Below are 25,430 nucleotides of genomic sequence, written 5' to 3' on the forward strand. Positions count from 1 at the left end.
CCATTGTGTTTGTAAAAAATGTGTTTACAATTTTCTCCAAAGTGCAAGCAATCCTAGGAGAAAAAATGGCAGCTAACTGGTGTTAAACTGCACCAAATTATCTCCCAATTCACAGTTTCACATCAGAAAGGGATAGCTCTAAATATAAGTTCATGAAAAAGAAAAGTTCAATTTCATGCTTAAGTCTTTCATTAGACTCCAAATTTTCCTGCTTTTCTAACTTATATAATAACTTAATGAAAATATATTTTAAAAGTTCTTTAGAGTGTCCGGGTGGATTGTTTACAATGAATATTTTCTATTTGGATGGCTGACTTGGAAAAGCTAACTACTTCTGTGGTTCCCAACCATATTCCACTTCATAAGTGACCAGGCATTAGGTTGTGGGAGAAGAGGGAAACAAGGAATGGGCAGAGCATTGGCTTCATTTCAGTTCTTGGCTTGAAGATTGAGACAAGTGGGACAAACACCACCATTTGCATGCTAAATAACAACTGGAAAGCAGTGTCACCCAGGAGCCTTTTGCAGTGAATGTCAACATTAACATTATTGTCCCATCAGTCTTACAAGCGGTGTCACATTTTCTCATACCCAACAGACCTAGCACTCACAAGCAGCTATAGCTCCTATAATAGTTGCTGCTATGGAGCAAGGGTGACACAGAGAGAAAATTGGGCTTCAGAGACACTCTAACTCTCAGATCACATTTGCCTATGTATTTTACAGGGCAGAATCTAGTTCAGTAGGTACATCTGCAGTCATTGAGATGTGTTTCTGGAAGCTATAGGTTCTATAGAGCCTTTGAAAGTAAGGTTTATTATTTCATCGCTGCTGTCTGGAGATCTGGGAGTGAAGGGAAGGAGAGAAGGGAAACCTAACAACGGCATTTACAATAAGGCAGGTACATGATATGACTACAGCCGAAGGCAGAGACTGCTTAGAAGCTTGACTGATGAAAGTGAGTGAAATCTGTAGAGATGACACTGAGATGTTGTTCTGGTTTTGGCTGGGATAGAGTTAATTTTCTTCACAGTATCTAGTATGGGGCTATGGTTTGGATTTGTGCTGAAAACAGTGTTGATAACACAGGGATGTTTTCAGTACAGCCAAGCAGTGCTTACACAAAGTCAAGGCCTTTTCTGCTTCTCACTCCACCCCACCAGCGAGGAGGTTGGGTGTGCATGAGGAGTTGGGAGGGGACACAGCCGGGACAGCTGACCCCAACTGACCAAAGGGATATTCCATACTATATGATGTCATGCTCAGCATATAAAACCAAGGAAACAAGAAGGAAAGGGGTAATGTCTGGAGTGTTGGCATTTGTCTTCCCAAGTAATCATTATGCATGCTGGAGCCCTGCCGTACTGGAGGTAGCTGAACACCTTCCTGCCGATGTGAAGTGGTGAACGAATTCCTTGTTTTACTTTGCTTTTGTGTGTGGCTTTTGTTTTACCTATGAAACTGTCTTTATCTCAACCCATGAGTTTTCTCATTTTTACTCTTTCAATTCTCTCCCCCATCCCACTGTGGGAGAGTGAGCGAGAGGCTGGGTGGGCCTTAGTTGCCAGCTGGGGTTAAATCATGACAGATAGGACACCAGGAGCCAAAAAATGTCAGGAAAATTGAAAAATGCATACAGGATTAGCTAAAAAGATGTGGACACGAGAAGTTAACAATCTCTGAGAATGGACAGTCACGGAATTCAGCAGATATTTGAAGATTAAAAGAGAAGCTGAGGGAACAGAAACCATTGGGAATTTAAATATAGGCTGTACACTGGGGAAGGTGTGAAGCAATGTGAGTAATTAAAATGTTGAATTTACATCTATAAAATAATTCAGTATGAAACATTAATGAGGGTACAATTCTGGGTCCTTAAACTCTGATTGCCTAGAATTCAGTTGTCACTTACAGAAATCCTTCTGTTGCTCTTTTTTAAACAGCGAATACATTTTTTAAAAGGAAATTTTTTATGTGATTTGAATGCTATTTTCAGTTTTTAGTTGAATGTGATTCCAGTGATATCTGTGGGTATTGTTCTGATAAAGATTCAGGGAAGCCTACTGACCACTCATAGAAGGAGGCTGCACATTTTTTACGTAATAGTCAGTCTGGCATGTTTGCACCTGCCATACAATTGTAAATGACAGACTGTGCAGTTGTGATTTTTTTCAACTCATTCCTTGGTCTTAACAAAAAGCAATATTGTTAGCATGTCCACATTTCCTCTTTCTACCAGATCATTGTCTGTATTGCTTCCTTTATTAATGTATGATCTTTTAATAGAAAAGCAACATCAACAGAGATAAAAAGGTGATTTTCAGCTGATGTACAATTACTTGACAAAAAAGATACATGTGAAAGCAATAATTATTTAAATTGGGGCTAATGCTGGTTACTCAGTGTTTTTTCGGTAAGGTACATCTGCTGACAGGGAGATGGTTCACTCTTCTGTATTGCATCAGATCATTGACTTTCATGTGGCTGTGTTAATACAGCAAGTAGATCGATTCAATCATAGCATAGATTTTTTTTCATAAAACAAGACCAAAATGAATTAAATCAACATGTTTTTAGAGCTCTACTGAAAAATTTCTTGTCTGATGATGATAATGATAGATTTATTGTCGTTCCCAAACACATTACATGAAACCAGAGCTCTAATGTGCTAGACATTGCACAGATTAGAAACACATAACAAGAAGTAAAGACTGTTTATAGAAGGGGATTATATAAAAATTCACATTCTCAACTGGAACCTCAAGCAGTGCTGTAGGTTTCATATAACTTCACCTTGCTGGTATCATCAAACTGATCCACTAAAGGTGGTCACAGCAGCATGTTCTAAGAGCATCTATGTCTTGAAAACTTTCATTAAAAGTCAAAAAATGGGTCAGGATTATAAAAACTACCTTATACTTTTGCACTACATAACCCTTTGTGGGTAAAGAGTATACCTATACCTGGAATACTGAATGCTCATAAAACAATTATATTTTATTCTCATAAAATATAATTTTACCACCATGTTAATGTTTGTATGATTATGCTTGAACATGAAGATTAGGATAAGACAAAGAATCTCACTTTTTCCATTTCTTATATTGTGACCGCTTGTTTTGTTTAGTTTAGAATCTTCTGTTTGTGTTTTGAAGGAATATTCCAGATTTTCAAAAATGAAGTGCAAAAGTTAATATACCAATAAATGTCATCATATTAGCATCAACATACTCAGAACCTTTAGGTCCTATATGCAGACCTTCCTTGTTTAAGTTTATGAAGTAACTGAAATTGGGAATAGGCTGTCATGCAGTAGGAAAGGGAGGAAGCAAACTAGAAAACCATCTGGAAGATAAACAATATATATATATATATATATATCTTCAATACGGATTTGCCAAGAACAAATCATGTCAGACTAATCTAATTGCTTCTTTCTATTCCAGGCTAACAGACTTATATAGATGAGAAACTGTAGGCTTTTGACACTCTTCAGTGTTATTCTAGTAAACAACCAAAGGAAATATTTTTTAGAAGAAACTGGAAACTGTTAAAGGTTGGAGTGAAACTGGTTAGAAAACTACTTTTGGATAGAAGGTGTCAATTTTTCACTGTCAAAGTGGTAAAGTTCAAAGGCAAAGGTATTCAATTAACAACAAAAATGATGAGAGACAGTTGCCTAAAAAAAAGACCCAAGCTGTAGCTGCACATGTGCTATCAATGTCATGTTCTTATGAGTAATATACAGAGATATACAAAGGAAAACATGGCTTCTAAAATATACAGAAATTAGTAAGCCCATATCTGGAGTACCATGGACACTCAAGAAAGATTGGTCTTATTTGAGTTCATAGAAAAACAGCAAGTGTGTTAAAGTTCTTAAAAACATGACTTACTAAGATTAACCCCCTCTGTGTGATTCCTGGGATCCTCCTCATCTCTATTTTCCTGTCTTCTCTCCATCTTCCTTACTGGGATACTAGTTCCCTTCAGTACCCATCTTCAGGCAGTTTCCATCACCTCTGCCCTTGTCTTTTTTCCTGGGTACCTGTAACTAAGCAGAGTTACTGAAAGCAGAAGAGATAGTGAGATGGTCAATACAAGATACTGAGGTGGAGTGAAAAGAAAATCTCAGGTTATATGAAATCTCTGACAGTTTTAACAGTTAATAAACCACTATAAAACTTCTACTAGGAAATTACCATGTAATTGGTAACATAATTTGGAAAGTTCTTATGAGAACAAATAATGTTCACTCCCCACTTCCACATTCCCAGCCCCTGCTCTCATAGTATATTTTCTTACAGAAATGGGTGGCCACATTTTTACATGTCAAAGAAAAATAAATAAATGAAATTTAGCATGAGGCAGATACTAGCATGAAAAAAACTCAAACAATTTAAGTTTAGTAACCTTGTAAATAACTGAAAGCAAAGCCTTAGAATGGAAAGTGTTGAGCAATCTTAGTAAAAGACACTCAATGTCACAAACTCTACCTATAATAATTTTTCCTTAATGTAACTGTATCCTATCCTTCAGTTCTCCAGCTGGAGGCTCATTTCACAGATACCTTTGTCATTCTGAATAAAGTTCATTGACAGCAATTTTGTGAGAACAGTGGGTATTAATAAACAGAAGCTCAGGGAATAACCATGGTAAGAGTATCATTTTCATCTCTATGGTGTTGTAATAATATTTTTTGAGGCCCAAAATGCAAATATTTGGTTTGATTTTTTTTTTTTTTTTAAGTTGAAAAGTCTACTATTTTTAAATTATGACCTACTGCTGCACTCCTTGGAAAATAACAATGAAGTGCCACTCTGACACATGGGGAAAAATAATTATTTCAGTTATTATACAGAGATTACACATGAATATGGTGAGGGAAAGCTATCTTCTCTTGTGTATCAGAATCTGTGCAGGAACAGTTAAAGCTGTGTGACTGTATTACTCCACTTCACCTGGCACTACACAATAGAGAATTTGTACAACTGTGGAGTGGTTTGTTCCCTTTCTCTGGGTGGGGATTCAGGGGGAGATTTGATCTTTGTTCTTCTGAGCAATGGAAATAAGACTCCAACTTTTCTGGTAACATTTCTGTCTTGTTTGCAATTGTGTTCTTGCCTTGCTCTTATAATTTTCTCCTTTGTAACCTGTACCTTATATAGTCCTAATGTATCTTATACAAAGATCAAACTGTAAAATGTGTTTTTGACAAATTTCTGTTAAAATATAGAATAGACAATCAAATGATACCTATAAATCCATTGCAACTTTTACCAAGGTCAATGTTTAGTTTCTTGCCATCACCTTCAATAAATTGTGTAATACTCTCTTCCCTATATATTGACTGTCATCCCTTCCTTTATTGTTTCTGAACTTTAAAGTTCAGCCCATGTAAATATACAGTCTTGCAACTGCCAGCAATAATTTTGTCTCATGTGAAAGGCACACAGCTCTAAGTCATACATGTATATAGGGAGTTTTTGTCCCTTTTCGGCACAAGAATGTCTGCATCCACCTCCAATATCTATGGGGAGAGATCAGAAACCCAGACTTTTCCTCAGGAATCCCAAAGGTGATGTTCTCATCTTAAAACAAAAATAGACCTTAATGGGCTCAGAATAGATCCTCAAAAGTGCCTGAGTCCCATTTCCAGAAGTGATCCACAGAGATGGTGTTGTCTGAAATACCAGGTTAGGGCTGAGAATGATGGATTACAGTTGTTCATGTCCTTTAAGAAGGAAAGCACCAGAGCAGACTGTACAGGAAGTGTACTTCTACCACTTAATTTTTCATATGTGCATTCTGTGTAAACAGAGATGTTTTCTTCCTATCCTTCTAAATTATCTACATGAAATCACTGAGAGAACTAACAATACCTAAAAATCCTTATCAGCATATTTTCAGCAGTAGATTATGGCCACACTGAGTTCAATATCTTTAATATCTCTAATATCTTAATATTTTTTAAAAGACATAAACTCTAACATTCTGCCCCTTTCTCTTAAAATAGTAAACTTCCTTGAGAATAATTGGAAGGTTTTAAAAGATAGTCTTGAGGTGGTGGTACCTGTTTTGGTGAGACTGTTTGTATTTCAAAAAGACTGCAGAAATTACCCTGAAAATTATTTCTGTTTATCTTCCTAGATGTGATTTTTAAAATTTGGTTTTAAGATTTACACGTTGGTGAGATTAAAAGATTAGATGGAGAATTATCATTTACTTATTGATGAACAGGGAGACTGTGGACTCAGATGCCCTACCATCAAAAACTCTTTGACTTCCTCAGTTTGTTTTATAAACTTTGCTCATGTAAAAGGAACAAAATTGTTGCATACATGAAAGATGTAAAAGACACCTTGTCATTTGCCTTATCATTGGCATACACATATGAATACACACTTAAACACACATTTAGACTGATATATCTTGGCTCCATTTTGCGTAAGTAATATCTTATTCCAATGTTAATCCACTGAAATATTTTCTTAAAGTACCTTTGCCAGGAGGAATGCCTGATCATAAAACATGAGAAAACTGATTTCCTTTAACTGCGCATTGAAACTGTGCAAGTGGATTATTGGTTGTCAGGATATTTAACAGAATTTTTTTCCTCAGTTTAAATATTTGTTTTATGAACTGTGACTTGTGAGAAAAAAAATATAAAGTGGCTAAGAAGATAAACATATAATGAAGAAAGGAATACACATTTTTATTCCTGTAATCTAACCTGGGAAATAAATGGTCAGCTGTAGACATCAGTCAGGCAGCTTTCTCCACACCAATTTATGAATTTCAATACTTATTATGTAGTAAAAATGTTACAATTATACAGTTTAATTTCTCATTTTGCCAGGCTGCTCAGAAAACAAGGAAAAGTTATGTGAAAGAAAAGGTCTTTAAAGATAATGAAATAATGTGTTCATATTTTTTTCCATTTTACCTTAAATATTGTTTAATGTGTTCAATTTTTTAATATCCTTTTTTTAATACCTTGATTTTTCACTCTTAAATTGCATTTATTTCATAACTTGTGCTGATTTTCAGAGGTTTGCTTATTATAAGTTTACTGTATTGACAGTGGTTTATAGCAGCAGAGCTCATCAGGTCATGTAAAACAAGCTCTTTTTGTACCACATCACATATCATCACATCATTAAACCATGAGAGACCAAATGATTGGAAGAAATCTATTCATATAACCCCCTCCTCAAAGTAATTATTGATTAAATCTGAACAGGCAAGAGCACTGGAAATCATGTTGAAGAATTTGAGGCTCTTTGAGGCTTTAGTTTAACATGTAGGTCAACACAGATTGCAAATGATCAGAACTTCCTCACTTCTTCTTAAGGATATACCTACACTGGACCCTGAGGTATTTAGTCTTAACATACCTCGTTAGATACCTAAATTACGTATCCATTTGAACACAGGATTCTTCCCAGACTGTCCTACTCTTCTTCTCAAAGTACTGTTCTCAGTAGGTAAAGTAGCTGGCAAGAAGACTATATTAGCACTGCCTAAGCTCTCACAGAGCATCAGCAGAACTTCTTGGTTTTGCAGTATTCCTGGATATCATGAAATCATCAGAAGGATCTATAGCTCTTTAAATTGTCATACTACAGGAGATAGAACTATGTTCAAAGTCTTGTACTAAATCTGCACTTGGTGAGCACGTGGATAAGACCATTTACAGGTCTCTTGTTGACAAAGTTTCTCCTATAATATAAATAAACATATGCAAGAAAACTAAAGTTTGACTGAAGGTTCTTGAGGACCATCTGAGAACATAGAATGAACTGCAACTGAGGTTGTTTGACCTTGGCTAAATGCCAGGTACCCACCAAGTCACTTTATCACTTCCCCCCACTTCCCCTTTTTTTCTCAACAGGGCAAAGAGGGGAAAGAAAATAAGATAGGAAAAAAACCCGACCCTTGTGGGTAAAACAACAGCAGTTTTAATATAAGCAAAGCGAAGCAAATGTCCGTGCGTGGAAGCAAAAAAAAGAAAACAGATTTATTCTCTACTTCCCATGAACAGGCGATGTCGGGCCTTCTCAGGAAGCAGGGCTCCAATACGCATAGTGGTTGCCTCAGAGGACCAAGGGTGACCCCCCCCCCCGCCGCCTTTCCTCCTTTTTCCCAGCTTTATACTTGAGCTGACATCATATGGTATGGAATATCCCTTTGGTCAGTTCGGGTCAGCTGTCCTGGTTGTGTCCCCTCCTGAGACCTTGCCCACCCCGTCCCACTGCGGGGGGGGGGGGGAAATGTCGGAAAGAGCCTTGGTGCTGTGTAAGCACCACTCAGCAGTAGCCACAACACCAGTGTGCTATCAACACCCTGCCAGCTCCCAACATAAAACACAACACCATGAGGGCTGCTATAGGGGAAAACCAATTCCAGCTCAGCCAGACTCAGTACAGCAACAAAGACAAAAATCCTTAACAGAATTCAACTTCTCCAAACAGAAAACATCTTCCTATAAAGGTTTTTTGTTGTTGTTGTTTGGTTGGTTGTTTGGTTTGATTCGGTTTGGTTTGGTTGTTTTTTGTTTTACTGGAAATCCACAGCAACAAACTTACATAAAGCAATAGTATTAGTCCAAATTAGCCATTTCTCCACCTGGAAAGAGAAAAAAGAAGATAAATTTCAGATGATTTCTTAGCCATGTTGCAGTCCTACTGAAGGGCATTCAGCTGTTCTGATGAGTGCTGTAAAACCTGGGTAAAAGAGAATAAGAACAGAACAAGAACAGAGCTTAACCACCTAGGAAAATGAGGTTAAATCCCACTAATATCTAAGAAGTGCTTTCAATAGTTCCCTTGTTACTCAGGTGTCAAGCAATTAACACATGTCTATTGGACTCATAGGTTATCTAAAAGCCTGTCCTTGGCAGTTTTACCCACAGTAGACCCCATAGTATTATTTGTTCATTTATGTTCTTTTTCCCTCTCCTATGGATCATTTATGAAGACTGCAAATAAAAGAACTCACATAGATGCACAGTGGAAGCAGCTTTTGAATATTTGATGCAGATAACTTTCTAGGGTATTGAAATGTGTACTAGAAATTTAAAACTATCCAAATCCAGAGAACAGAATAATGGTCAAGATGCTTATATGTTTTCCCATTATTAACATTTTCAGCAGAGCTATAAAGTATATGTTGTTTGCAGGAACTCAAAGACCTTTGTCTGGTGGTATATTTGTGAAATACTCTTCTTAATGGGCAGTGAGACATTACAGTCTGTAAGCTGATACAAGCAGCTATTATTCTTGGACTGGAGTTTGGAACCACTGTTGTTGAGCAACAGGAGGAATAAAACCCCAATTTTTTTAACATTGCAGTTCTGCAAATAAAAACCACAGGATTCATTTTTCAATATATAGCAAGAGTAGTGGGGATGCAGAGAGGCACCCATAAAATGGGGTAATGAGAAATAAAGGAACTTTACAAAACTATATGTCCTGGTTTAGCCAGGATAGGGTTAAGTTTCTCCAGCAGTGGGGGGGAAGCTCTAGCCGGGTTATTCATATACCATGCTGACGTCACATCCTGGCGTGAGCGCGGGAAGAATCGGTGATCGCGTGAGTTGGCGCAGCTGGTTCTCTCTTTGCTGTATCGGTATATACTTTGTTGTGTTCATTGTTATCACTGTTATTCTTATTGTTATTGTTTGTTTTGTTGCTGTTGCACTGTTGTATTAAACCTCTCCTTATCTCAGCCTTGGGGCTTTGTATTTCACTCCCTTTGTGGGGGAGGGGCAGTGGCCGCGTGGTCTCAGACCCCGGCAGGGGCTAACCACACTATATAAAAACTGGAATCTCCACATTAAGTAATTTACAAATATTCTTTACCTCGGGGAGGGGGCGGGGGGAAGTAAAAGAAAACAGGGCTTGATTAATCTACTGCTGACATTTTGCTCTTCAGAAGAACAATGCTAAGATTTGGGAACATGGTTAACATTGTTTTGCCTTGTGACACATACAGTATGAAGACAGTAAACTGTCAAAGGGACAAGAATTCTGGATAATAAGTAGACATCATCTTGGGAAGATCAGAAACTGTTGTATGCTATTTCTATCTAAAAATACATAAAAGGCATCAAAATCAGCAACAATTTTTAAGAAAGCTTACATAGCTCTGAAACATTTATTCCATATTTGGAGTATTTGCTTTATTTTTTGGAAAATAAATGATTGTTTCAGAGGTTTTTGATTATTTGCTTATCTTAAGAAATTTGTCCTTGGTGCATTGTCCTTTGAGTTCAAATTGCACTTAAGACATAAGGTTAGTCAATCTTTCTGACAGAAAGACTGATATCTCTACAGAAAATGCCACAACAGATATCCATTCTTAAAATTCTTGTTGATAGGAAAGAAGGTAAATTAATCATATTTCTGTAATGCTGAAATTATGGAGCTTTTCTTAAGGTGATCTCATTGCAAAGAACCATCAGCTTCTTATTCTCAAAACACAAATTGATATTTTTTTGTAGTTAAATGGTCAAATCATAATCACAATGTTATAAACAAACTGATACATCAAAAGGAAAGAAGCATTCCTGCAAATCATACATATAGCAGTCATTAAGGTTCTTACAAAACTGACCTTTGGAAGTTAAAAGCCAGTTCTCAAATGTTTGAAAAAGCTGGGGTAAAAAGTAAAAATGCATATTTCTATTATCTGCATTATTAGTCTATGTTGAAAGCTATAGCTACTATTGTTAGCTAGTTTTATGTCTAGCACTATAAAATATATAATTATAAATAACATCTTTCTTGTCAGCTGTAACTTATCCAGTGTTATGATCAATAACATGTGCATTTCATCTACATATCATAGCAATAATCCTTGTACTTTTTTTTACAAATGCCTGTAGTTACAGCCATCCTAGATGTAGCACTAATTGAGTATTTAGGTATTTAATGATTGTTTAAGAATTAGCATGTAATTCCCAGTCGTCTAGATGAGAAACGATATATCCATCGTATTTAGCAAAGGTTGCCTGAAGAGCAACCATGATTGACAAACTAGATTTTATTAAGTTGTAAATTTTAGATTTGTTAAGGATGTTGAACCCTAGTTCCCATGCCAAAAACTTTACCTTTATGATGTGCATTCTGAATTAAACAAGAACCAAAAATTTTATCCCTTGTCATACCACTACAGGCCCTGGTAAAAAGACTGTCTCCATCTTTCTTCTTTCCCACTTTATACTCTGAATGACTTCAATAAGGTCTCTCCAGATCCTTCTTTTCTCCAGGCTGAACAAACTCAGCTCCCTCAGCCTTTCTTGATAGGAGAGGCGTTCCAGACCTCTGATCATTTTTGTGGCCCTCCTCTAGACACGCTCCAACAGATCCATGTCTTCCTTGTACTACTGATTTAGTACATCTTCTAAAGAGAATGAACTAAGTACCTATTTGACTACTCCCAACAAAAGACATTATGAAATATCTGAAAAGGTACATTTTACATGATCATGAATATTTTTAATAAGCACACAGCCATTTTCAGTTCATCACACTTATTGTACCCCATAGTATCAAAATGAATGTTTCTAATTGTTGATAGTAATCTGTCTTTGACAAACTCACACTCCTATGTCTGACTGTTGCATGGGTTGGATTTGTAGATGTAATCACTTCAAAAGCAACAACTTTGGCTATAAGCAAGTCAGTTCTGCAAAATGTTCAGATTACTAATAGCTATGCAAAGGTACTCACATTCAATAACACACACTTGAGGACTGCTCTCCAAAGACCATAAAAATGGCCAAAGGTAGTAAAGTCACCATCTTGAAAACAGAAGGCTTTAAGCAGTATCTCAAGAACTTAGATTTATCTACTTGAGGCAGCAGACCTTAAGCTGTTTTGCAGGAGTTTCTTACGTTCATGACAGAGAGTTTTATTGCTTATACAGTCTTACCACAGTTATAAGGAGAAAAACCAATGGTATTTTTTAATCCTTGAATATTTCCAACAACACAATCAGATTCCATAACTGAAATACAATCACACTTTCATCCCATCAAAGTATTAGAAAACATATCCTATGTTTTAATGATAAAAATATATTTTTATTTTCATAAATCAGCAAACTAGGGTACTCATTCTTTACTGTATTTTCTAAAATGCACCATACACTATAGAAATATAGATAATACAATACGGATGGAAAAACTCTAACTCTAGTTACAATAGTAACTGCATAAGATACTCATAGTCTAAGTTTACACTACTAAATAAGGAGGGCAAGGCCAAGTCTCAAAACCAATTCTACCTGGAAACCACAGCAAGTACACAGAGTGTGAGCTGACACACATCCAGCTCCCTCAGGCAGAGGAACACTTCTTAAAATTTCTCATTTCCTCACTGTTGTAGGTTAATCTTGGCCGGCAGCTCAGCACCACTGAGCTGCTCATTCACTCCCCCCCACCATGGGGTGGGGGAGTGAATCAGAAGGGTAAAATTGAGAAAACTTGTGGGTTGAGGTAAAGACAGTTTAATAGGTAAACCAATGCAAAATAAGGAATTAATTCACTACTCCCTGTTGGCTGACAGCTGTTCAGCTATTTCCAGGAGAGCAGGGCTCCATCATGAAAAATGCTTACTTGGGAAGACAAATGCCATAACTCCAGACATCCCCCTTGATCCTTCTTCCCTGCAGATTTTTTTGCTGAGCATGACATCATATAGTCTGGAACATTCTTCTGGTCAGCTGGAGTCAGCTGTCCCAGCTGTGTCCCCTCTCAGATTCTTGTGTACCCCCAGCTTACTCATTGGCAGGGCAGTTGTGAGAGGCAGAAAAAAAAAGGCCTTGATGTGTAAGCACCATTCAGCAATAGCTAAAACATCAGTGTGTTATCAACACTGTTTTGGTCACAAATCCAAAACATAGCTTTATAAAAGCTACCATGAAGAAAATTAACTCTATCCCAGCCAAAACCAGTACACCTCGTAGTATAGTGAAATGGAGTGTAAGAGTAGAGAGCAGTAGACTAACAGTTTTCATAAACTACTCCCTGACAGTGTGCCTGTGGTAAATGTTCATGCTGTTATCATTTGCAGTTCCTTTTTCATCATTAGTGTGGTTGCATCATCTTTCCTTGCACTTTTTTGTACATATAGCAGCCTTTGCAGGCTTGTACCTTGTGATTTAGGTACTCTGTGTACATTTTGAACAATTAGGCAAAGTTTTATAACTAAGCAATCATAACCTCTCTTATCTTGAAACCATTCCTATGCCAAATACTGTTTGAAAAAAAAAAAAAAAAAAAAGACATACTATTTTCAGGGCCTTTAGAGTACATAGTCTAGTTTGTTTTTTCACCAACATTCAAATTTACAAGTGTTACTACTACTTCTGCTAAGTGCTATATTAGGTGCACTTCATACCACTGGAATCTATAATTTTTTATTTTTTGCCCTTTACATGCAAATTTCAGTTTACCATCATACACACAAGATGTATCGGGATCTTTCTCTAAACCATTTGCTAACTTTTATGTTATCAACATTACTTTCTGATATACTATAAATTCCATTATAGCTTGTGTCATTTTCTAAAATCTTAGCTATTACATATATCATTTTACCTTGAAATTTCAGCTAATGCTAACACTGTATAATTTGTACTAGTAGGGGCACATTTTAAAATGTGAACTTGTGGCTGCAAAACCTGCAACTCTAGATGCGAAAAATCTACATAAGCAATTCACTGATATCCCCCTGAAAAATGAATGTGCAAAGTCTTGGGTGATTATTTGCAGATAAATCAGAATAAACTGGATGTAAATATTAAACATGGAACTTAATCTAAAAAAAATCCTTGCTCACTGATGAGAAATAAGCTTGCAATTTCAGAAGAGTTTATGTGAATGCCTTTCCCATGTCGAAGCATGGGATGTCTGTGGTTTACGGTCATAGCATGAAAGAGACATCAGCTTCGAAGGACACTGACAGAGACTGGAGTAGCACATTAGGGAAATCAATACCACCCACCCCATCATCTGCCAGATAATACAGCAGAACTGGGAAGAGGGAGAAGAGACTCATCTGATGTGACAAAAGTGTAAACTTCTGTGGTGGATTGACCTTGGCTGACTGCTAGGTGCCCACCAAGGTGCTCTCTCACTCCCCCTCCTCAGCAGGACAGGGGGAGAAAATCAGATGGAAAGGGTCATGGGTTGTGATAAGGATAGGGAGATCACTCACCAGTCACCATTGCAGACAAAACAGACCTGAATTGCTTAAGATTAATTTAGTTTATTCCCAATTTAAATAAAAAATAAAAAATTTAAAGTAAGATAGAGAGAAACAAGAACAAAACTAAAAGCACTTTCCCCCCACCCCACTCTTTCTTCCCAGCCTCAGCTTCACTCCTTTGTTCCCAGGTCTTCTACCTCTTCCCTGCTCTACTAGCAGTCCAGGGGAGATGTAGAATGGGGGTTGTTGTCAGTTCACAGCACTTCATCTCTGCCGCTCCCTCTTCACAGTCTTCCCCTGCTCCAGTGTGGAGTCCCTCCCACAGGATACAGTCCTTCATGAACTACTGCATTGTGTGTTCTTCTTACAGACTGCAGTTCTTCAAGATCTGTTCCAGCCTGGGTCCTTTCCATGAGGTACAAACCTTCAGGAAGAGACTGCTCCAGTGTGGGTCTATGTGCCATAGTTCCTACCAGAACGTCTGCTCCATGTGGGTTCCTTTCCATGGCCACAGCTCTTGCTAGGAGCCTGCTCCTACATGGTCACTCCATAAACTGTAACTTCCTTCAGGGCAAGTCCACCTGCTCTGGCATAGGGTCCTCCACAGGCTGCATGGGGACAACCATGGTCTCTTCACAGGCTGCGGGGGAATCTCTGCTCCGGTTCCTGGAGCACCTCCTCCTCTTCTTCACTGACTGTGGTGTCTGCAGGGCTGTTCCTCTCACATTTTTCTAACTCCTCTCTCTCACAGCCGCTGTACAGAGTTTTTTATCCTTTCTCATACATGTTTTCCCCAAGGTGCCACCACAATTGCTGACAGGCTTAGCTTTGGCCAGCAGCAGATGTTTTGGAACCAACTGGAACTGTCTCCGTCTGACATGGAGGCTGCTCCTGGTGTCTTCTTACAGAGGCCACCTCTGAGGTCCCCCTGCTGCCGAAACCTTGCCACACAAACCCAATACATCTAACTACATCACTCTGTGAACTAAGTTATTTCATTTCTGGTCAGACTCGTGGCATCACAGATCCTTTATGCAATAGAAGAGTAAACTCATTCTAACCCTTGATGAATGGCCTCTCTTTCCAAAGCAGAATTTTACAGTTGAAGGGTAGAGTCCTTTATATCCTTATTCCTATGAGCAGTTTTTCCTCTTTACATTTCATCTCTGTACTCAGGGCACTCAATAGGTGTACTTGCACGTCCATAGGTACTTGTAGAGTAAATGATGGCCAGTTTGAACCCAGATACATTTCAGATATAAGATCACCATGAAATCCTCTTTTAAGCTCAGTACAGTGAGCACTTTGCTCATGAGAATAAACAATAACTGAACATATCTTTCTACTCAACTCTAACTCACAGTTTTCCATGCAAACTTTCCTAATATAATTCTTAATTGCTGGAAGACAAGATAAGCTGGAATTAAGTATGACATAAATGAAAGCAGGAAGGGGGAGCAAGACGGTAGCCTAGAGCTTGTTCAGCTCTTGCAAAGAGAGCTGAAAACAATTTAACTTTACTTCAGTACTGATGTGGAAACTGGTCTGGAATAGATGTTTCCCTAGACTCTAATTAGAAAAGAAAAAGTGGAAGCAATGAAGGTCATTGTTGAAAAAGCATGTTCTTATTGATAACAATATAATTTGTAGCTGCTTTCAAACTAAAGTATGCTTAAATGGCTAATTAGAACATCCAAATAAACACTTTTAGAGTAAAAAGCCTTTCCTTCCTGTAGACACATTTCTTAGGGATGCCTTTAATGCTGACTGTTCTTCAGAGAATTCATGTTTAAACAGTCAGATAATTAACAATCTGTGTAAATATCCCTGATTTTTGTTATGCTTAGCTTTTGATTGGCTTTAATCCTTATCTATGCTTCATGTCTGTATTTAATACCCTGCAGAACTCTCCTGAAATGCATTTCTAAAAAATTGTATCTAGGCAAATATTGCTACATAGTAAGTACAAATATTTATTTGAATTTAAAATAAATATTTTTTCAACCATATTGTGCTTCTAAAATAAATATTTAAACAACTATGTTTTTTCTTGTATACATTTTTTTCTTATTAGCTTTTCATACAAGTATACTCTTATACAAGCATAAATGTGCACTTAGTTTTATCACTGGTTCTTTTATATCATCTGGTATTATAATTTTCCCCCATCTTGTTTGGCATCAGGAATAGTACAACAAAATATATATCAGAAATTAGACAGAAAAAGACACACACAAGACCATTAGTTCAAAACAAACTAAAAGTGATAATACGCTTCTTCAAACTACACAGATGTTTCTTAAACTACTTATGAAATAAAACAACATATTTGTGAAAGTAGGATTGGTTTTATATAAACATGTCTAAATTTATTGGACCATTTATTTGTAGGGAGTAAGTACATTTTCTCTACTACAGCACTTGGCATGTAGCTCTTTAAATCAAGAGAGCTGAGAAAATGGAACTAGTCCTTTAAGTATTTAAATAATTTTATTGCTCTAATTTTTGTTTTTTTCCTATCTTCAGTTATTTACTGCACTGATGGTTTTGCTGGGGAGGGGTGTGGGGGGGTGGGTATTCACACAATTCACTTTTATCCATCCAAATTCCTTTTAGCATCACTAACAAAGGGGCCCACTGAACAGCCAGTGGACCCCTTATGAACAGATGGCAGAAACTGATGCTGTTAGTATCAGACCACCCATTAAACTCTGGTGAGACCGCAGGGGCTAGTTCTGCATCCATCCCTGTAGAATATTACTTCTCAATACACTGTTTTAACTATGCATGAGAAAACTGAAAGCAACAGCAGGAGGAGGTGGCTTTTTTCCCCACTTTGATCATTTGAGCTTTAGATATGTTAAGAGACTGTATCATCCACTGGTAGAAGTGAAGAATTCAGTCTGATCAAAAAACTTAGGAAGAGCTGTACCTAAGATTCTATTAAAGGTTTAAATAAATACAGCAGCCATGCAGAAGAGAAAAGTTTCGCTGTTGAACAGTATATTTGGAAATAGTTGAGCTCTTCTACTTATTTTCCAGTAGGGAAGACAGACCTATGGCTTTAAGTGGAAACAGCACACTGCCAAGGCCTGTGATTAGAAAATTAAATCACTGCTTGTTCACTTTTTCCAAACTTTTTTTTTTTTTAAATTTCTGCATGCCTCTGCCTTTGAGTTACATGTTTTCTCTCAATGATTGTTTATTTCTATAATACAGTCTGTGTAAAATCCTGCTGCCAGGGAACTGGTCCACAATAAGTTAATCATGCACATTATACTGCAGTTACACTAAGACCATGTCTGCTTTACCACCTTGTCAAAAGTGATTTAAAATTTCACCTTACACTTACCAGTAGTTGGGCTTGATTTCCTTGTGAAAGTTTTTTCATATCTGGTCACTCCCTGAAGTGAGTAGCTACATATTTGTTTAATGCTTCCTTGGCATATGGATTAGCTCCCAAACTGACAAGCTCTTTAGCACTCATGGTCTAGTTTTTAGAACTCATTGCCAAAAATATATCAAAACATTGACTCCTTCTTAACATGAGGAGGAAATGCTACTTCCTCAAGACCCATTTACATTGGCTTTAACTGTATATTCTTGTATGTTTTGAAATAAGATGTTTTATCAAACAGTATATTGTCTATCTTAGTTTTGACAGGATCTATAATGAAAAATTATGGCACATACTTTAAAAGGAACAGACTGTATTGTAGAGAACTTTCACACAATATGTTGTGTACTATGGCATGCATGCCATTGAATTCTGAACAAGCTATAAGAAATAGCTGAAGAAATAGTGACTGAAATAGCAAAGATATATAAAAATTTCTTAGAGAAGCAAGTGTGAATGAAGAGAGTGAAGATCGTTTTACCACACTGAACAGAGACCGATTCACATAGAGGTTAAAATGGGAGCCAGTACTCACAAATACAGAGGAGGTACTTGGTTCTGTAGCCATTTCTTAAGGAAATCTTCTGCAGGAAGTCAGACTGGGAAATAGAATCACAGAATCATAGAATTGTCTAGGTTGGAAAAGACCTTGAAGAGCATCTAGTCCAACCATTAATGTAACACTGACAGATCCCAACTACACCATATCCCTCAGCGCTATGTCGACCCGACTCTTAAACACCTCCAGGGATGGGGACTCCACCACTGCCCTGGGCAGCCCATTCCAACGCCTAACAACCTGTTCTGTAAAGAAATACTTCCTAACATCTAGTCTAAACCTTCCCTGGTGCAACTTAAGGACATTACCTCTTGTCCTATCACTTATTACTTGGTTAAAGAGACTCATCCCCAGCTCTCTGCAACCTCCTTTCAGGTAGTTGTAGAGGGTGATGAGGTCTCCCCTCAGCCTCATCTTCTCCAGACTAAACAACCCCAGTTCCCTCAGCTGCTCCTCGTACGACATGTGCTCCAGACCCTTCACCAGCTTCGTTGCCCTTCTCTGGACACGCTCGAGTAATTCAATGTCCTTTTTGTAGTGAGGGAACCAAAACTGAACACAATAATCGAGGTGTGGCCTCACCAGTGCCGAGTACAGGGGTAAGATCATTTCCCTATACCTGCTGGCCATGCTATTTCTGATACAAGCCAGGATGCCATTGGCCTTCTTGGCCACCTGGGCATACTGCTGGCTCATGTTCAGCCAGCTGTCAATCAACACCCCCAGGTCCCTCTCTGACTGGCAGCTCTCCAGCCACTCCTCCCCAAGCCTGTAGCACTGCTGGGGGTTGTTGTGGCCGAAGTGCAGCACCCGGCATTTGGCCTTATTGAAACTCCTACAGTTGGCCTTAGCCCATCGCTCCAGCCTGTCCAGATCTCTCTGCAGAGCCTCCCTACCCTCGAGCAGATCAACACTCCCACCCAACTTGGTGTCATCTGCAAACTTACTGAGGGTGCACTCTATCCCTTCATCTAGATCATCAATAAAGATTTAAACAGGAGTGGTGCCCAAACCGAGCCCTGGAGGACACCACTCGTGACCGGCCGCCAACCGGATTTAGCTCCTTTCACCACAACTCTTTGGGCCCGGCCATCCAGCCAGTTTTTTTACCCAGCAAAGAGTGTGCCCATCCAAGCCACGAGCAGCCAGTTTTGCCAGGAGAATGCTGTGGGAAACGCTGTCAAAGGCCTTACTGAAGTCAAGGTAAACAACATCCACAGCCTTTTCCTCATCCAATTAGCAGGTCGCCCTGTTGTAGAAGGAGATCAGGTTTGTGAAGCAGGAAATAGTTAGCAGATAGTTAGCTATTAAGGTATTTATTACAGAATGAATTTCTGGTGTTAGCCTACAAGTATATATTGAGGAAAATGATTTCCACAGGCTTATTGAGGTCAAGTGGGGATGGCTTCCAGGAGAAAGCTTTATGTCAATACTAAGTGCTTACAGAACTGCTTCTTACAGGGTAAATCAGACTGCATTAACAAAAGTAGAGCTTCTTTCTGCAAGACTCTAAGTAGCCACCCGGGCTGCTAATGTCTGTATCAAGAAGGCTATTGGGCCATATTACCACTTGCTCTGGACTTGTGTGCCTGGGTTTCCTTTGCATAGAAAAGAAGAAATGTGAGCAGGAAGCACAGAAAGGAAAATTATGAGAACAGTGCATGCTCATACCCTGACCTGTTGTGGAACTGGGACACAACTGAGAAGTCTTCAGGTCAAAGACCATCTCAGCATGGTCTTGTGGTTCTCTTAATGGTTCTCATTTTGCTTAGCCAAGCCTGTAAATGTAACCTTAATTAAACAAAAAGTAAACATACTGCATGATCTTTTATCAACAGAACACAAATAGTTCTCTTTTGTGAAACTGAGGGAATTCTGGAGAACCATATAATTAGGAGGCAGCTCCAAATATCCTCTTCAGTCACCCGTGTTATTCACAGACCGCTTATGTTGCTGAATGTGAAAAATCCCTATGCCTCAAAACAGCCACAAGTTTCCATGGGCATGTGAAAGAGATTTTGCTGGAAAACAGTAGTGCCATTTAGCTGCTTCAGGTGTTACAGGATTTTCTGGGAAGGTGTTCCTTAGACTATATTGCTTTAGGTACATGCTCAAAAAGTCTCAACCTGTGTAAAAGACTACAAAGAACAAAAGTTTTAGACTGTTTTGGGTGTCTTGATGAGTCAATGGTTATTTTATTATCCCAACATGTGGAAGACTCCAGTTCAAATGTCTACATTATTTGATATCTGACAGTGACCAATCCAGGCTGAAACATGCAGGTAACCAACCCAGATAATGGCATGTAGTTTCTCACCAAGATGTCATTGGTTGCTCTGGTGTGAGTGTCCTTCTTTGCATTTTCACTGCTCAAGAGGCTTGGATGTGTAGAAATCATATTTGCAAGAGTAAGACAGAGCTTCCAGATTCTAACGGGTAAGACATTTATGAGGATATATGGGGTATTTATTTGTACAAAATGGATCAGATTCAACATGAAATTTCTACACATACCCTCTTGGAAGGATTAATATAGTTAACGAGTTTTGAAAGGGGATATGAATTGTAGTGTTTCTCCTAAACATCTCCTCATTATGAATCTATAAGGTTCCTTGTCCATTTTAACAGTGTCACTGAATTACCATTTTGGATACATTTCTCTTGCTATGCTTTGTATAAAGGCACTTAACTCACAGCTCAGGCAGGTTTCAGTATTGCGAATTCCTTTGCACATCAAGGCTTAGTCCAGTCACAGGCCACAGCTCTCAGTACTTTTGAAAACACACGGACAACACTACAGTTTAAAATTCACTTTAAAGATATAATTCTCTATTCCTGAAATGTTTCTACTTGCACAGGATTATATGACCAATCATTACTCCTGGAAGTAACTAAGCACACAACTTAGTGCACACAACTTTCTTATTTGTTGAGAATGCTGTCATCAGATAATAAAAAACTGGTAAGTTTTTACTGTCTTTATGTATGCATGCTTACCCCTCATCAATAGTCAAAGTGAATTTAGCCAATTCGACTTCACAAGTAAGAATGTAGAAAAAAACCTGAATGATAGGAAAACTTAGGTTCCAACTTTTGAAGTTAGGATCCCTATCTGTAAGGCTTTTTAGTATATTTTTCATAATTCTGCTTTGTATTCTGTTTCTCTTCACTTACACTTTCTACCAGCTAGACTGTAAACATCAACAACTCAGACATGGTTTAGAAGTATAATTTTACCGTAGCATACGAGCAAGTTGATATAAAAATGACATCATCAACAGAATGATTTATTTACCTTTATTTACAGATTACAGGACCATCCATCTAGACTAGGTAGCCCTTTTTAAAGTTAAGCATGGTAATCACAGAATTCACACTAAACTACTGAAATCCATTATCACACTCATAATGTCAAACGCACATGAAATCTGAAATCCAAATCCCCTATACAACTAAAAAATTCTTCCCAATTTTAATTTATTACTTCCCTAAATGCTCATGAAAACAATAGATGAGTTAACATATGTAGTCCCTCTCTCTCATCAAGGTACACTGCAAAAGCATTTCTCTTTCAAATTGAATCTCTACACTATTAAAACTCTTATTGATATAAAGTGAATGTATAAGAGGCAAGCAGCCTCAGTTTCATAACTGAACAGAAAAATCAGAAAGTAGAACATATCTTTTGAGAAGAAAAATAAAAGACTCTACTGGAAACTACAAGCTACTGATTGTGTGTCTCATTTGAGTGTTATTCATGATGCCTAAATTTACTCTGAGAATATGGTTGGAATCAACAAACAGGTAACAGTGATGGGTGGTTCTCTATAATTTTTGAGCTATCTGATAAAAGCTGCCAATGAAAAAGATGACAGAGATGTTTTCAGCATTTCAAAATAACAAGAAATATGGGAGGTGGCGTCACTCAATCTGTGGAAGTGAGATGCTGTTCTGTTAAATATTTACTGGTCATTATGACATTACAGAAAAGGTTTCAGTATAGCATTTGCAGAAAAGAGTTCTCTTATTGGTTGCTTCCACCCCACCCCTGCCAAATGATCAAAGTACATATAAGGATATTAGCCTTTTCACAAACTTTTACTGGAGGAAACTTTATACCATTAAAGACAATGCCATTAACATTATTCAGTCTAAGAGTGCACTAGAGATCTTTAGAGCTTCTTCTAATGCGCACTTCTCTGTTTTGTAATAGCAGAAGTGAGATATCAGATGTTCATGCTCTACCACCGGCGTGGATCAAATTTTGATAGAAATGAAAGGCAGCAACTCATTTTAGATCAGGAGAGGAACAGTTACAAGTGGTGCATTTGCAGAAGTGCTTTAGTCTTGTAAAACAACCTTGCAAAGTCTATCTTGCTTGTCTCCACTCTGTTAAGGAGTCTGCTTGTTTTACTACCTCCTTTTAAATGTAGCAGTCACACCTTTTGACATTTAAACCTACATATTGTTCACAGCCAGCCTCACTTCTTTCAAGCACTCACACAGGCTCTTGAGCTAATTGAAAAACTGTGCTGTAAATAAGCACTCAGAGACAAAAATACAAATGCAGTCTGGGATCTGCATTTTGAGCAGGTATGCCTTTCCATTTCTAACAGAAAACAATTAATTGGTAACAGCACACACCAATTACAACTTGATCGTATACTTACATATTTTATAAGAAAACTTGGAAATTTACATTTGAACATGTTTGCTAGTTCATTACTACAACAGATTCCTTTTCTGGTCCCACAGAATTCTAATAACTTTTTATAATTGAAACAGGGATGAATCACATCATGGAAACACTGATCTTGCCAGACATCACCACTTCTGCACAGTTGCATTTGGGATTTTCACCAGGAAGAGTGGTTTACCAGTACAAAGCAGAAAAAGACTAAAGAGATTTCAGAGTCATCTGTAAATATGCAGTCTTTAAATCTTGCTGTTTTAAAGTGTTTAGAAGATCTGAGGTCTTCTTAGGTACAATACATGTAAAAATGCTGGACTGAGAAAAAAAATGAGCTACAGTTATAACAAACTAAGAGTGGCAAAAGAGGATACAAACTTCTTTTTCCCCAGTTCTAGACAGGGTTTTGCAGGCGTATGGAAATAATATTTCCATATTAACACTCAGCAGCAAGAGATGATTTCAGAGTGGAGTTGTCTTACTGTGGCATTAAATTATTAACTCCAAAAGATATTGACAAAAAGAGTTGCATAAAATAAAATCTTCTGAATGAATCTGAGTGAAACTTTAATGTAGTTTCAAAAAGTTAAATTAACTTAGGCTTTAACATGAAATATTATTTTGTGTTTAGATGAATAAATGGTGAAACAAGAAAATGTAAATGTAATATTTTTGGACTGGTTTGACTAGTTTGCTGGAAACTTTGCTAAAAGAAGATTCTTCTGTCATTTTTATACCAGTTTTACAAAATGAATGCAGAAAATCTTGAAGTTTTGGACAAGTATTTTAATATTTCTTGAATATGAAAGCTACAACCAAGATCTTCAGCCTTCTGAAGCTGACTCTTCAGTAAGTGATGAAAAACAACAGAAAGAACAAGACATCCCAAGACTAGGAGAACACCTTTTTTTCCCCCTACCTGGACATTTTCTCCAATTTAACCTTCTGTAATTTTTAACTTTTTCTCATCCTTTACCATATGTATTTATAGGTACACTCACCTTCATCACAACTTTATTTTCTAATATAAAACTATTCTTTTTTACTGCACTGCAAGAATGTGTAATATAATATCCTTCTTATCTTCTCTTTATTCCCTGACAGGTATCCTATCTGCTGCATGCAACAATTATCATCCCTTAGTTTAACAATCTGCCTCCTTGTGCTGAAGAATATTTTCCCTGTGAACAGATGTATAAAGCTTGTTGACACCTCATCAAATATAAAAAGAAGCAGTCAATCTTAACATTATAAACCAGCCCTTTCTACATGGGAATTTCACACCTTATTTTCAAAGAGTGTTTTCCACAAACTGTTTTTAAATAATGTTTGTTAAAATCAATGAATAGGGAGGAAGCAGTGAGAGTTCACATGTGTTACTAGTTTTTAGATTGCCAGTGTGTAGCAATGTTAGTGTTGGGGACTGCAGACAGAGCTAGGTGTCATCATAGTAAAACAAAACCCAGATGTTCACTTTACATCTCTTTTGTCTTTCTTCTCAGCTTGAGTATTAAAGGACTTGTGTTCAGTCTGCAATTTTCAGCAAATCATATTGTTTTGCTGATTAAGGATACCAATTAAACTAAGACACCAGAGTGAAAAGAGTAGGCGTATTTTACTAGTGATAACCAAATAATGTAACAGGGTAACACAGAAAACATGCAGCAAGAAAAGGCAGAATAGTGCACCTAAAGCAGCAAACAGGAAAATACAGGGTAATGCATCAAATCATTACTACATGAGAGAGAGAGAATAGTGATTAGAAAGATCCATCACCACTTGCGTACGTTACCATCATCCAGATCCGCAGTCGCTGGGGAGCCCCGTTACAGCGAGGATTTGGAGAGCCTGTCCCGGCAAGTGGGAAATCCTGCGCGGTGCGTCCAGCCGTAGGTGAGGCTTCCAAAGTCGCTGTGAGCAGGTCCAGCCTTATATACTAGAGATCGGCAAGCCAGAATAGCTGGCACCTTTGTTTTGAGTGGAAAATTTCTGGTTTCATTCTCCTGTTGGATTCCACCCAAAGCCTGGCCAGGGCTCGGGGGGGCAAAACCAAGGGAGTTTCTAACAAGGCCAAATACGTGGGTTCTCAGCCTTGAACAAGGCTAAACAAGGGAAGTTGGATATATTCTCTCAGCATTTCATCCTCACTACTGATTATATTCTAAGCTGCATGTTTCACTAGTGAGTTTACATACTTTGTTAATGATTACATACTAAGTTAGCAGCTTCGGCTTGGGGCCTGTTGTTCAGGCTTCAGTATTTCAATGCTTTAGCACTTTTTACATCAGGGTAAGTGGGTTGTTATAACTTAGTACAATACCTACTAGCACAATGGTTATCAGTTATAAAATATACAGGATTCGTGCTTGGGCCTGTTGTGTAAGCCTTAGCACTTCACATTTTCACATCAACACTGTTAACCATCAGATACACTGTGACAATTGCTGAAGTCTTATTTTCAGCAAAACACATTTTGCTCCCTTTCACATGCAAACATTTCTACATATGCTTCTGCTGTCACATTTACAAAAAATATCAGTTAATGTAAAATTACCATATGTTCCTGAA

The 25,430-nt window shown here is 37.8% G+C and overlaps 1 long non-coding RNA gene across 1 annotated transcript; it reads right to left on the reverse strand.

Moving 5' to 3' along the window:
* Window positions 1-8,074: 8,074 nt before the first annotated feature.
* On the reverse strand, window positions 8,075-24,917 carry LOC141943687 (uncharacterized). The gene is made up of 3 exons (XR_012629033.1): window positions 24,655-24,917; window positions 18,149-18,212; window positions 8,075-8,628 (listed from the first exon to the last, which is right to left on the reverse strand). It is a non-coding gene; the product is annotated as an uncharacterized LOC141943687 (long non-coding RNA).
* Between the last annotated feature and the right edge of the window lie 513 nt (window positions 24,918-25,430).

Source organism: Strix uralensis, chromosome 5, assembly GCF_047716275.1.
Source record: "Strix uralensis isolate ZFMK-TIS-50842 chromosome 5, bStrUra1, whole genome shotgun sequence".
Classification (NCBI taxonomy): Eukaryota; Metazoa; Chordata; class Aves; order Strigiformes; family Strigidae; genus Strix; species Strix uralensis.